The sequence below is a fragment of the Triturus cristatus genome, chromosome 10, assembly GCF_964204655.1.
Source record: "Triturus cristatus chromosome 10, aTriCri1.1, whole genome shotgun sequence".
Lineage (NCBI taxonomy): Eukaryota > Metazoa > Chordata > Amphibia > Caudata > Salamandridae > Triturus > Triturus cristatus.
This window is the reverse complement of record NC_140593.1, coordinates 181,648,034-181,661,159: the sequence shown is the minus strand read 5'-3', so window position 1 is coordinate 181,661,159 and position 13,126 is coordinate 181,648,034. Positions and strand designations below refer to the sequence as shown.

General features: G+C 41.4%; 1 protein-coding gene across 14 annotated transcripts in view; it reads right to left on the bottom strand.

Moving 5' to 3' along the window:
* The window catches only part of PHF14 (PHD finger protein 14), a 1,035,579-nt gene that overhangs the window by 289,911 nt on the left and 732,542 nt on the right, over positions 1-13,126 (bottom strand). The gene's annotated exons all lie outside the window — the stretch shown is intronic.

Genomic DNA, 13,126 nt, shown 5'->3' with positions numbered 1-13,126 from the left:
CAAGATATGATGAAAACTAATAGTTAATAAGGAACCATAAATTACTGAGCTATCGATGAAAAAGTTTATTTCAAGATTTCCAGAGCATCAAAAGTAAAGATAGTAGCTTCTATTTGTGACATTCTTGGATATGGTTGAAGAATCATGGTCTATATATTTGACTTGAGTTTAACAGTAGACATCTATAAATCTAACACTTCTGCTGTCGTTCACTCCCATCGTGAGAAAGAGGACTTTATTCCTTTGGTGACACGGGCCATGAATCGAGCTCAGTCCCTGGAGGTATATACAGCCCACTGATAATCTTTAGATCTGTAGTGAGGGGGAAGCAAGTTGTCCACCTAATCATCATTATCAATGTTGTGGCAAACGTCTGCATACCCTGAACTGCGTCAGCATACGAACAGGGCCTTCAACCTCTGATAGGGCAGACACCAAGGCAAAGATCGTAGTGTAGAGTCTGGTAGCAAACTCACTGACTACACATTTGTAAGCTTGTACTGCTACAAATGGCTAGAGCTAGCTGACAACGGTTCGGGGTCGAAGATCTGTGTCTGAGTCAGGTCTGGGCTGGTGACATTGCCAGGGAAGGGACTGGCGTGGCCGAGAGAAAGTCTGCACTGGTGTTGATACAGGCACAGGAACTCCTGTCCCCGGGGCGTTAGTTAATCCCAAGGAAGGGCCTGCTCAACTGGAGCCACTCCCGGTTCCATGGGGCCCAAAAGTGAGCCGATGGGAGCATCTGAAATAGCTGCAGCATGAACTCCTTCTAAGTTGAGGGGGTCAACAACAGAACTGGGGATTCGGGGAGCACTGGACCACTTGCAGAACTGGATAAGAGTCCAGATATGCTTGTGAGGTGTTGTCTTTTGCCTGAGGTTGAATGGCAGGATGGGTTGAGTATCGCTTAGCTTTCATACCCTTACGACGCAATTTCGACTTTGTGCGGGAGAGAACTTTGAACAGAACTGACTATAATGAATGAGATCACAAATGGCCCGCTACTTAGAGTGAGATTTCTGTGTTGACTGCAATCTCTTCTTGTAGTTGGTGAAATAGAAAATCCCCTACTTCTCCCAGATCACCTCTGGGTGCATGAGGGCCCATTTATTGTATACGTTTGAGTTGTGACCAGATCCCAAGCACGAATGAATGAATTTAAAACTTATAAAGGTCCCTGTTACTGTTAGAGCATCTTGGCGCTAAGGTTGAATCTGATACCCAGATGAAAGGGAAGATAAGATGGTAAAATAGCTAAATAAGAGTATAGCAAAGTGCATCACGGGCCATTGAGAGCCAGGTCTTCAAGAGCTTTTTGAATAGAGCTTACAATTATGTAGAACGCAGAGGGCTGGGGAGTTGGTTCCATGCCTTGGATCCTAGAACCGAGAAGGATTTGCTGTCTTGGCTTTTCAAAGACACATGTCATGCAGGCCGGTGATCAAGATCGGCTTCGCACAATCATTGCGCAGTTTCAATTGTCAATTTTGGGGTCGATATCTCCTTCTCTGCTCTGGCAGACCACCTGAGGTAAATTTGGAGTTGTCAGAAAATCAACAAAGCTGGGATCGGAGATCGTTGAAGGGCACAGAAAGGAAAGAACTGGCTTAGCACACACGGCTGGCACTTATATGAGGCTCCAATACGACCACTTCTGGGGTGGTACAGCGTCACCGCGAAGTCATATGGCACCACCTATTGGCTTGTAGGAACATTGCTGAAAAATTCTCAGGATCTAGTCTGGTACCTGGGGATTTTCTAAAGGTGAGAAATGTGCAGTTAAAAGTATCCATTGAAATGAAAAAATCCCACTCGCTGAGTAAACACTGCTCCTTCATTTTAAGAACAATGCTTACACAGTCCCTTAATCAAGACTTCCAAAACCCAACAGGTGTTAATGTAAATTAAATGCGTTTTTCCCAATTGCATCTATCCTGCAGTTTTGATTGGCCGAGCCCACTCAACTACTTTAAACTGTTCTTTCTACTCTGGTTTAGCCACTGGACTAGCGAAATGAGGTGACAGCCTTACTAAAAACCTAGCCTTCAACCTATTCTGAAGATTAATTATTGCCCTACACCATTGCCATAGTAGGGAAGAAATGTCTGGCCATTTTGCTTCCCATCCCTTTACAACATCACAATGTACTTGATGCAGTACAAACCATTTTCGGTCCAGACATGCGTATAGACACACAACTTGTGCTGTTATTAGATGATCTCAGACTGATTAAAGGGCACTGGCCTTGCATGGTTTTACTCTTATTTTTAATAAGGCTTAGTCAGTCACTGACACTTTCTACATTACTGTCTATGATTCTGTTTAATATCTACATGTCATTCATGTCATTTCCGATCAACATCATTAGATCCCTTGACTTGGACTGCATGTATTATGCAGACCACTCTGAGCTTATCTTTAGAGTGGAGTGCACCACTGAACAGATTCAGCATATTCTCCAGTCTTGCTCCAGGTTATTGTAACCTGGATGAGCATGAATATGCTGAAGCTGAATTCAGATGAAGAGGAAATGTTAATCCAGAATGTGTATAGTGTTTCATCATACAGTGACACATTAAAAAAAGATAAACTCCATAAAAAATAAGAATGGAATCGGCATGGAGTAATAAGACCAAATTTGAACAAGGAGGAAAACAACCTAATGTTATATTTTAACACCTCGAAAAAAGGTAAATAATAAGAATTTAAAAAAAGAATTGAAAGTACTGTGTTAGACCTAAGAGTCTTAGGGTGGTCTTTCCCCAAACATTTCACCTTCTCCCCTCTTGCTTTGCTGAAATTCTTTTTTGATGGCTTTAGGATGTGGTGCACTTTACCACTAACAACTAGTGCTAAAGTGCACACTACTTTAAACATAGATACATTGGCGTACACCCAATTGGAACATTTAATTTACTCTTGCTCAGAGCTTGTAAATTAAATGTTACTAGTGGGCCTGAAGCACAAATTGTACCACCCACGTTAGCAGCCCTTTTAAAATATGTCTCAGGTCTGCCATTGCAGTCTGTGTGCCGTTTTAAACTGCCAATTCGGCCTGGCAAAATAAACCTTTTTGCCAGGCCTAATCCTTCCTTTTTAATATATAAAATTCATCTCTATGGCAAGCCTTAAACAGCACATAAGGCAAGGTGCATTGTATTTAAAAGGATGGACTTTTATTTTTACGTTTTACGTGGCCGGGTAGTGAAAAACTTGTACATTTATTTTTCAGTACTGCAAGACTTACCTCTTCCATAGGATGACATTGGGTTACATTATTGCATTTAGTAAGTGTTAACATTTGCTTGGGAATAGGTACAAAATGTCATATTTGGGATCTAAAGAATTGGCATTTAACATCCTCTTAAATGGTAAAGTCGAAATTGAATTCACAATTCTGAAAATAACACTTTTAGAAATCTGGCATTTTTTTGTCCTAACCAATTGGTACTTGCGACCTGCTGTCCCGGGCCAAATAAGTTGGTGTAGTTGGCAGCAGGCCTTTGTGTATTTCTCCCAGACAGTGTCCCAAATGGGAACTGAGGGTTGGCAGGATGGGCCATCCTGACACGATGGGTGGAGCTGTCACCTACCACACTTGCACTCCAGTAGGGGCTGCCTCCTGCACTCAAATTATTTCACACTAGCCTTTCATCACCCAAGACATCTTCATGCCAGGGACTATGCAGGGGAAGAAAGGACATTACAGAACCAGATGTGGGGGGTGGGGGGGGGGGGGGGGGATGAGAGATCTCGTTTAGAAGTTTCTCCCACTTCAAAGATGGCACCAGGTATACATATTTAACCTTAATGCTCACTCTTCAGTGCATTCCTGGACCTGCGGATACTACAGAAGAAGGCCTGCCCTGCTGCCAGAGGGCTGCCCCTGCTCTCTGAGAATGAAAAATGGACCTGCTCCCTTCAGTCCAGGCAGTGACTGCAAGGGTCAGGATGCTGACCTTGTGTTTTGAGTTATAGGGACACAATAAACTCCAGAGGCTTCCCTGCAACTGCCCAGTCGATCTGTTGCACTGGACCTGCCTGGAATGCTGGCCTCTGTTGGAATGAGTTCCTGATCCCTAAGAGGTGCCTCCTCACCCCTGGGCCCTTGCCTAGCATCAGCTGAGCTCCTCATGTGAAGAAATATTGACGTTTTGGGCTCTTTGCAACCCCAAACGGGCCAGTTCGCACCGTCATCTCATCGCCTGTGATGACCAAAATCATGAAGTTCCAATGGGCCTGACTTGTCGCGCTACAGCGACCACCAGCACTGACCAAAAACATGAGATCTGCACTGCACACTACAGCATTTTCAGCCCGCGGTGGTTGCCAACGCGAAGCTCCAGCAACAACTGTCCGCAAGCCGGACAGGATCTTCAAGCGACCGCCCTCCCTTTTCCTCCTGGCATCCACAACCACAAACTAGACTCTTTGCATTAGGCTTTGAGAAGGTAACTTTTTAAGCAGGAATAACCTGGTCCCTGAATCCGGCCTGTACTCCATGGTAGTCTGCTTGAAACCTGTGACTTTCCTCCGGTCTAGCGCAACCAGATAATTGTGTGTGGTACTTTGTGCTTTTATGCACCATACTTACCTAAATATTTGTAATTGCATATGTCCAGATCTCCTACAACCCTTCATAGTTGCTCATCACTGCAAGTAATAACATTCTTAGATATAAAGCAGGTATCATTCACTAAGAATAAAACGGTAAAGAGTTGTCCGAGGTAGACTTGTAGGCACTTCTCGTAAAAAATGTAACTAGAGAAGGAAGTACACCGACAAGAGACAAGGATTGCCCCTCACGTGAAGCTAGAACCAGATATGGAAAATACCTTTCTACCAAATCATGCAGGTTTGACCAGCACTCATATCAGCTCGGCAATGGGAGGCCCAAAAGACATTTGTAGGCAATAACCAGGGCAAGATCAAAATAACAATCCCTCAGTATGGCAGAGTCAATGGGGAAATAATATGTATTCATGTTTAAGCAATACTGGACCCTGCTGCTGGTTCCTTCTGGTGTGATTCTTGACTCCCCCCCCCCCCCCGCCCCCCCTCCTACCCCACGTGCTGTTCCTGAAGTCTTGGACCTCTGGGCTGTGACAAAGTATACCACCCTAACATTCTGAGAAACGTAGAAAGTAGAATCTTTTTGGCTCCGAAGCCCTCAAGTGGACAGGGACAAACCTGCCAAACCAAACCAAGCATGGTGCTTTGCCGTTGGTCTGAACATTACAGTTTCCCCCACTCAGAGCTCTTCTGCAGCAGCAAATACAATTCAGCGGGACCTCACAAAGAATGTATACAGCCTTATGGAGCCCTCTTTGGCTAAAACCTACTGCAGGTACCCAAATGCCCAAAAGTGGCTAAGGCAGAATATCGAAATCTTCACTGGGTGAAGGCGCCAAAAGTATGCGTCTGTGAGAGACCATCCTCTGGGGGCAAATTTAGAACTTCTCAAACTTGGAGCTTTCCCACTGAAAGTCAACAGCATCACCTGAACCTCGTCTATGGCTCTCCACCAGAACCCTTATATACCACAAACTGCTGCCTTTCCTTGCCCCGCTGAAGATTTTGGACTTCCATCTCACAGCCTACATCCCAAGGTAAACTTTCCGACCAGGTAGAACCTGGCCTCTGTAGCCAACCTGAGCTCCATCATGGTTGGCATCGAATCGTGCCTAGGTCAGGTCTACTGTGGCCAGTTGACTGTGGTTGGCACTTAATGCATTTTGGCGCTATTTTTAACATCAAACTTTAAAAAATCATATCTGCTATTACCCTTATACATTTTTGTTGTTATGTCATTTTATTTATTACAATTTATTTTTTTACTAAATTGGTTTGGGACTTTTCTTGTGTTGTCAGTTTATTACTGTTTTGGTATTGTAAAAATGCTTTACACCTTGCCTGTAAGTTAAGTCTGTCAGTTCTATGTCAGGTTAATTTAGTGACTTTGGGGCTTCTCGCTGAAAAGGATTGTGGATTGCTTAAGGTGGATCACCATCCCTCTTAACTAATACCCCCAATTTCATACCGCTGGTCTGGAAGGGGGCTGATGCAGTGCTTGATGGTTTTAAAAACTGTTCTGTTGATGGCTTCTTTCACAAAAAAAGTTCATCCAGCAATTTTGTATTCAGAATGAAAGCATCCGCGTAAGCATTACCCGAACTGGAACACCTCATTGATAAACAATCAATCAGCCTATATACTTTCTACTGTGAGCTCTAATTTAGGAGCTATGTTGGCTGTCTTTTAACTTATCCATCTTGTAGTTGCATTTACTCTGAACAATACCAGGGAAATGAACAGTGTATTAACCCACTGTATGTCCATAGTGATCGAATAATCTTGCATTGCAAAGTATGTATACAACACACGTCTACTCTTCAACAATAAACTATAAACAACGCCCTTAATACTTCTGAATGTGTTTGGCAGAGGCAGGGTTTTTGAAGTCTTCACATTTCATATGTCTTTTCTGCAATGTAAATGAGATTAACCACTTCATGAAGAAGGAGACAAGTCTTACTCTCCTCGAAAAAAGTAAAAGAATATGTCACTTTTTTGCGGACGAGTGGGCTGGTTATAAACTGTGTGGTCTACAAAGCACAATAAAAATATGGTGCCATTTTGGTTCATAAAATAAAAATACTATCAGCAACTGTAAAAGAAGGACGACGTGTGTAGGTGCATATTGGTGAAATGCAGAATTAAGGAATAGAACCTCACCTTTGATAATGCATATGCACCAACCCAAGCATCCAACGTAAAATAGAGGAATTGTCTATCAAATCTTCCTAACTAAACTTTATATTGGGTGGAGACTGAAATATGTACTTCAAGTCCTGTGGGCTACCGAGAATTCACAGCCATCCAAGGTCCAAAAAGCATTTCAACGGTCTCAAACATTGTTACATTTACATTGTATTAGAAATCACATTGTAGTACTATGTGCTTATGTGCTAGGATTTCCTCAAAACGTGGCAAGAGTTTCATTTTTCTTAATGACCTTGTCAGACTACACCCTCAGCTGTTACGTTTGGCCTGGCCAAATTGATAGCCCCCGCACTTCACATACAGAAAGCAAATGTTGTGGGCTCCTCCCTGTACAGTTCTGAACTGCGTTTTCTTTTTTTGTAACACTAATGGGCTTGTAGAATCTGAGAACAAGTTTATGAGAAACCTGGCTCCCCTGCCACCGAGCACTCCTATTTTCCATTGCTGCTTGATATGGGCAGGAAGTCAACAGAAGATCAGGCCAGAGTGAGTTCTCTCTTATATTGGAGGAGGATCTGGTCCACTCCTGAACTTTCTCATTATGATGCTGCTCGGCAGGATGTCATGAACGCTGATAGAAAAATGTCAATGCATTCCCACTTGACCTACCAACTGATGCCACGAGCAATGCGGTTTTTATGAAATTATTATATTTTTATTGTAATTTATATAATTTTTTCAGCCATATTATTCAAGCTCATTTGTTTTATCCATACAAAAATCAATACAAAATATACAATTAATGCTAGAAATAATATATATATATATATATATATATATATATATATATTACTTACTGGCGGTCGCCAGTAGGTAGTTATAGTTAGGACCACGTTTCCATAGGAAAACCTCAACATTCTATTTTGAATAACTTTGGCGCCGGTCGACGAATCCTCGCGAATTTCTCAAAATAGGTGGGGCGCTACGCTCCGCTCCTACCCTGAAAGTCTCGGGGGGATTCGTCAAGCGGGGGCTGAGATAAAAGGGGGGTCCCAAAACGCGTTTTTCCCATGCATTTTTCCATAGGACCTTTAGAACGAGCTACAGCCCGAACGGCTGAACAGAATTACTAGAAATTTGGCAGAGAGGTAGTCCCTAGGTCAAGGAAGTGCCTTTTGTAGGTTTGGTGTAAATCTGTTCAGTAGATTCTGAGAAAATAGCCTTTAAATCAATATATATATCTGAGCCCGCTTACGGTACGCTTACCGTACGCTTACCGTACGCTTACCGTAAGCTTACGGTGGCGTGCGCGAGCGCGATTCTGATTGGCTCTTAGATCTTAGTAAACATTCGAATCGGCCGAAACCAGGAAGCGGCGTCCGCCATTTTGTCTCTCGCACTGAGTGTTGTTTATCAAACATGAGGCCAAAAACATGTTACGGGGCTGTTTTGACAACTCCCTCCCACATAGTCATGTTGAGGGAGTCCCCAAACATCCCCCAAGAGCAAAAACGGTTTTATTTTTTTTTCGGCAATTTCGCGGGGTACGCTTACCGTACGCTTACCGTAAGCTTACCGTACGCTTACGGTAAAAAAATAAAAATAAAAAAAACACTATCCACACTTACCCCACCCCCTGTGCTTTTGGTGGCCGCAGGCCACCAAATGTGCAGGGCTTATTAATAGAGAAAAAAAACGTAATTTTGGCAACATGAAATTATAAAATCGAAATAAAAAAAACACTATCCACATTGACCTCACCCCCTGTGCTTTTGGTGGCCGAAGGCCACCAAATGTACAGGGCTTATTAAAGTTGATAAAAACCGTGCACGGAACGAACTGCGTTAAGTGGGCGCGCACGCCACAAATGGCGTAAAGTAACTTAGCATTTAAAAAACCGTACAAATTCACTGAAAAAACCATAGGTTTCACACACGTTATAGTTAGGAAATAGCATTTAAAAAACCTTGCTAATTCACTGAAAAAACCATAGGTTTCACACATGTTATAGTTAGCTGGACATTTTACTGATAAAAAACCAATGAAATTCCCCCGTTATAGTTACTGTAGGCAACTATAACTCACACGACCGTAATCCTCTGCTGATGACATATGTGTCTTTATGAAAAAAAAATATTTGTAATATATGTATAGCTAAAATTTAATGGAAGAAGATATGGGCAAATAAGTGTCTAAATACAGTATTAGCATCAGCAGAGGATTACGGTCGTGTGAGTTATAGTTGCCTACAGTAACTATAACGGGGGAATTTCATTGGTTTTTTATCAGTAATAATTTTGAAAATTTTGAAAATTTCGTGAGGATTCGTCGACCGGCGCCAAAGTTATTCAAAATAGAATGTTGCGGTTTTCCTATAGAAACAGGGTCCTAACTATAACTACCTACTGGCGACCGCCAGTAGGTAATATATATATATATATATATATATATATATATATATTTATTCACTGAAAAAACCATAGGTTTCACACACGTTATAGTTAGGAATTAGCATTTAAAAAACCTTGCAAATTCACTTAAAAAACCATAGGTTTCACACATGTTATAGTTAGGTGGATATTTCACTCGTAAAAAGCCAATGAAATTCCCCCGTTATAGTTAGTTCAGATAACTATAACTCGCGCGCCCGCAATCCACTGCTCATGACGTCACATATTACATCACTCATGACATGGTCAGTGGCATCACTCATGACATCACTGATGACATCATCCTTGTGATAGAGTGGCGGTCGCGCGAGTTATAGTTATCTGAACTAACTATAACGGGGGAATTTCATTGGTTTTTTACGAGTGAAATATCCACCTAACTATAACATGTGTGAAACCTATGGTTTTTTAAGTGAATTTGCAAGGTTTTTTAAATGCTAATTCCTAACTATAACGTGTGTGAAACCTATGGTTTTTTCAGTGAATTTGTACGGTTTTTTAAATGCTAATTTATTTATGTATTATTTTTTTTATATATTTATTTTACAATAAACTACGTATTAAAAATGTTTTTTTTTTTAGTTTTGACCGTGCGCGCACGGGGCGCGCACCCCCACGATTTAAAAGAAAAAAAAAATGTCTGCCTTCGGGGTCCTTCAGGGACCCCCTGACAAAGGCTAGGGGGTCAGGAACTCTCTACCCTGCCCCCTTTTCACATTCGCCACCTTCCTTTTTCACTCTCGCACTGAAAACAAACAAAATGGTGGCCGACACTTCCTGATTTCGACCGATTCGAACGTTGACTAACATGTAACCACCAATCAGAATTACGCTCGCACACGTTAGGGTGCTCGCACGGTGCGCGCACCCTGCGCGCTTATAGATATTGATATGCTTTTAAATGCTATTTTCTCAGGAAATACTGAACAGATTTACACCAGACCTGCAAAAGGCACTTCCTTGACCTTATGGCTACCTCTCTGCCAAATTTCAAGTAATTCTGTTCAGCCGTTCGGGCTGTAGCTGCGTCTAAAGGTCCTATGGAAAAATACATGGGGAAAACGCGTTTTGGGACCCCCCTTTTTTCTCGGCCCCCGCTTGACGAATCACCCCAAGACTTTCAGGGTAGGAGCTGAACGGAGCGCCCCATTAGTTTTGAAAATTTTGCGAGGATTCGTCAACCGGCGCCTAAGTTATTCAAAATAGAATTTTGAGATTTCCTATGGAAACACGGTCCTAACTATAACTATCTACTGGCGACCGCCAGTAGATTATATATATATATATATATACACATGAAAAAAGCATGTCATGCAATAAGCAGTGTTTTCAGATTTTTCATATAGCACCCCATATGTACTTTCACTCTCCACTTCTTTCCTCATAAAACACATACCCATTCACACTACATTCCAGCAATCATGCCCATACCCTAGCCATACATCTTAGACTAAATCCAGGAATATTTTTTTGTTGTGAGCTAGGGTTTTTCACATACAGTTGACGTACGTTTCGGTGGTAACAAAAATACAAAACCACCTGCCTCAGGACCACATAATGTAAACCATAAGTTCTGTTAAGACAATATGAGGTATTCTGTCTTTCAAATGTATTTTACATATAGGTTACAAAAAAAGTGAAGCTCCTCCTCACGTTTTTTTGTTTCGGAAAGAAGAAGCGGGACAGCTCTATTTAGAACGTTGATAGATTCAACAACATTTTGCCACTCCCACATCAAAAACATGTTGTTTTCACTGGGAATGGAGGAGTTCTGTGAGACTCACTCACAAGATCCCCTCTAAGTTGCTATTGAAAAAGCGATAATGGGCTAGGCTCATGCAGGGCAACGTTTCCAAAGCTGCTAGAGCCGCTTTGTTCCTTGATTTTAAAAGTACCAATGCCTTGGAACATTATTGAGATTCCTTAACTGTCCCTCTGGACAGAAAACCCTATACTAGGTCAGGGTGGATGCGCTCCCTTTGAAAACCTTCACTTGAAAATGGGTGACTGATGATATCTCTTCTGTGTGCCCTGCTTGTAGTAATGCCGATAAATCCATAGCCCATGTCTTGTTCGCCTGTCCAGCTAATGCTGGCCCGCGGCAAGCGTGGCTCAAGCCCCTCTGCATGCAGTTGGGCACTCGTAGTCATGGCGCCATATTGAGAATCCTTAGATCAGATCCACACTCATTGTATGCACGTGCAGTTGTTACATTTATGGGACCCACGTGATTCATCAGAATAAGGGCACTTTCCCCTTAGTATTGTTAGAGCCCATTTTATTAGAGGCACCTAATGCTTTTGATTTTTTTACTTTGCACTTTAGGGCCTCATGTCTTATTGTTGACGATATCTTTGAGATTTACTGTATCCGTTCTAGAATCATGACCCACACTGTGCTTAGGGATTGTACCAGCTTTCTACCTTGTGAAGTTGCTTATGTTATGAAATGTACATTTACAGAACGCTCACTGATGCAGTGCCTTGTAGTTTTAAGTGTTTTATTAATTCATATTGTGTATTATTTTTTATTGCATACTTGTATGGCACTCGTTTGCCGAAATAAAGTTATTTGACTTGACATTTACATTAAAATCAAAGAGCTGGAGTTTGAAATCCATCTCACTTAACTACCCTAGTTTTCAAATTATTTACTACAAACTTTAGCCTAGACTTAACATGAAATATAATATGCGTTGTTTACGAACATTATGCAAAAATTAAATGTTTAATCAAAGCTACGATGTGTTTACCAGTAAGAGTAATGTTACAACTGTATTTCAGCAGGAAATGTACCCTTGCAGCTGACCCAACAATTTTCTGTATTAGAAATGCCATAGTGAAAACACATTGTGTAAAGTGACAAACAAGTGACTGCCCCAAAGGAGGGAGGAAACATTACATTGAAAAAGAGCAAACATTATATGCCCGGCCAATCAAAGATTCAGACGTTATAAGAACCTTCGAAGAATTGTGATAAAGTTACTATCAAACTGATTATTACCTGCTTGAAAGAAAATTTCAGAATATCCCTGTTAAGTCCCAATAACACAACGTTGAGGCCTATGTCTTCAATCGCCTTAGCTTTAATTAAATTCAGCCCAAAAAATGCGGAACATTGATTTCTTTCATGTGATTTTTTCTCTACCCTGGAAGATTCCGCTACCCTAAACCTAGACTATGTTATAAACAGATAAGATATGTGCACTGTATAACAAGTACGAGAGAGCCCCTGCACCTAAAGAGTTGAGTGCTACAGATGTGGCTATGCATCGGTGGAAAGAAATCTCTTGCGCCCTTTAATAGACTACTAAATCTCCTGGGAGCAAGGCAGCAGAAGGTGGGCTCCTATCAGCATCACAAATTACGGATGAGACCCTGTTCGGTCCGAAGTAAGGAGTAACGCTGAATGTTGCTATATTTTTGTTTAATATTTCTTTATTCATAACTGTAACACAATGTTAAGCTCTGTGGTTTAATGTCACTGCCTGGCGTAACTTAACAGGGCTTTAACTTTGGATATGAAGCTTTACGGAACAAATCAATAAAAAGCTGTTCAAAAGTACAACTAAATTAATGACGAGGTAAATTATTGAGATATTCTAATTTACAAGCAAATAGCTATTTTTATACCAGAAAAATAACGATTTGCAGGAAAAACTATTGTTCCAAATAAAAAATAGATATTTTAATGAATTTGAACAATGACATCAACTTGCAGTATTTATTTATAAGTAATGTGCCCTATATCTACCTCTAGTGTAAGTAATACTTCTTTCTATAATCTCATTTATTTCCCAAAGAAGAACACGACCTAACTGACAAGTTACTTACCTTCGGTAACACCTTCTCTGGTAGAGACATGATCTAGCTGCAGATTCCATACCTTTGAATTTCCCAGCGATCAGACTGGATCTGGAAGATATTTCTTCGAGCAATACCCCTGAAAGCTGA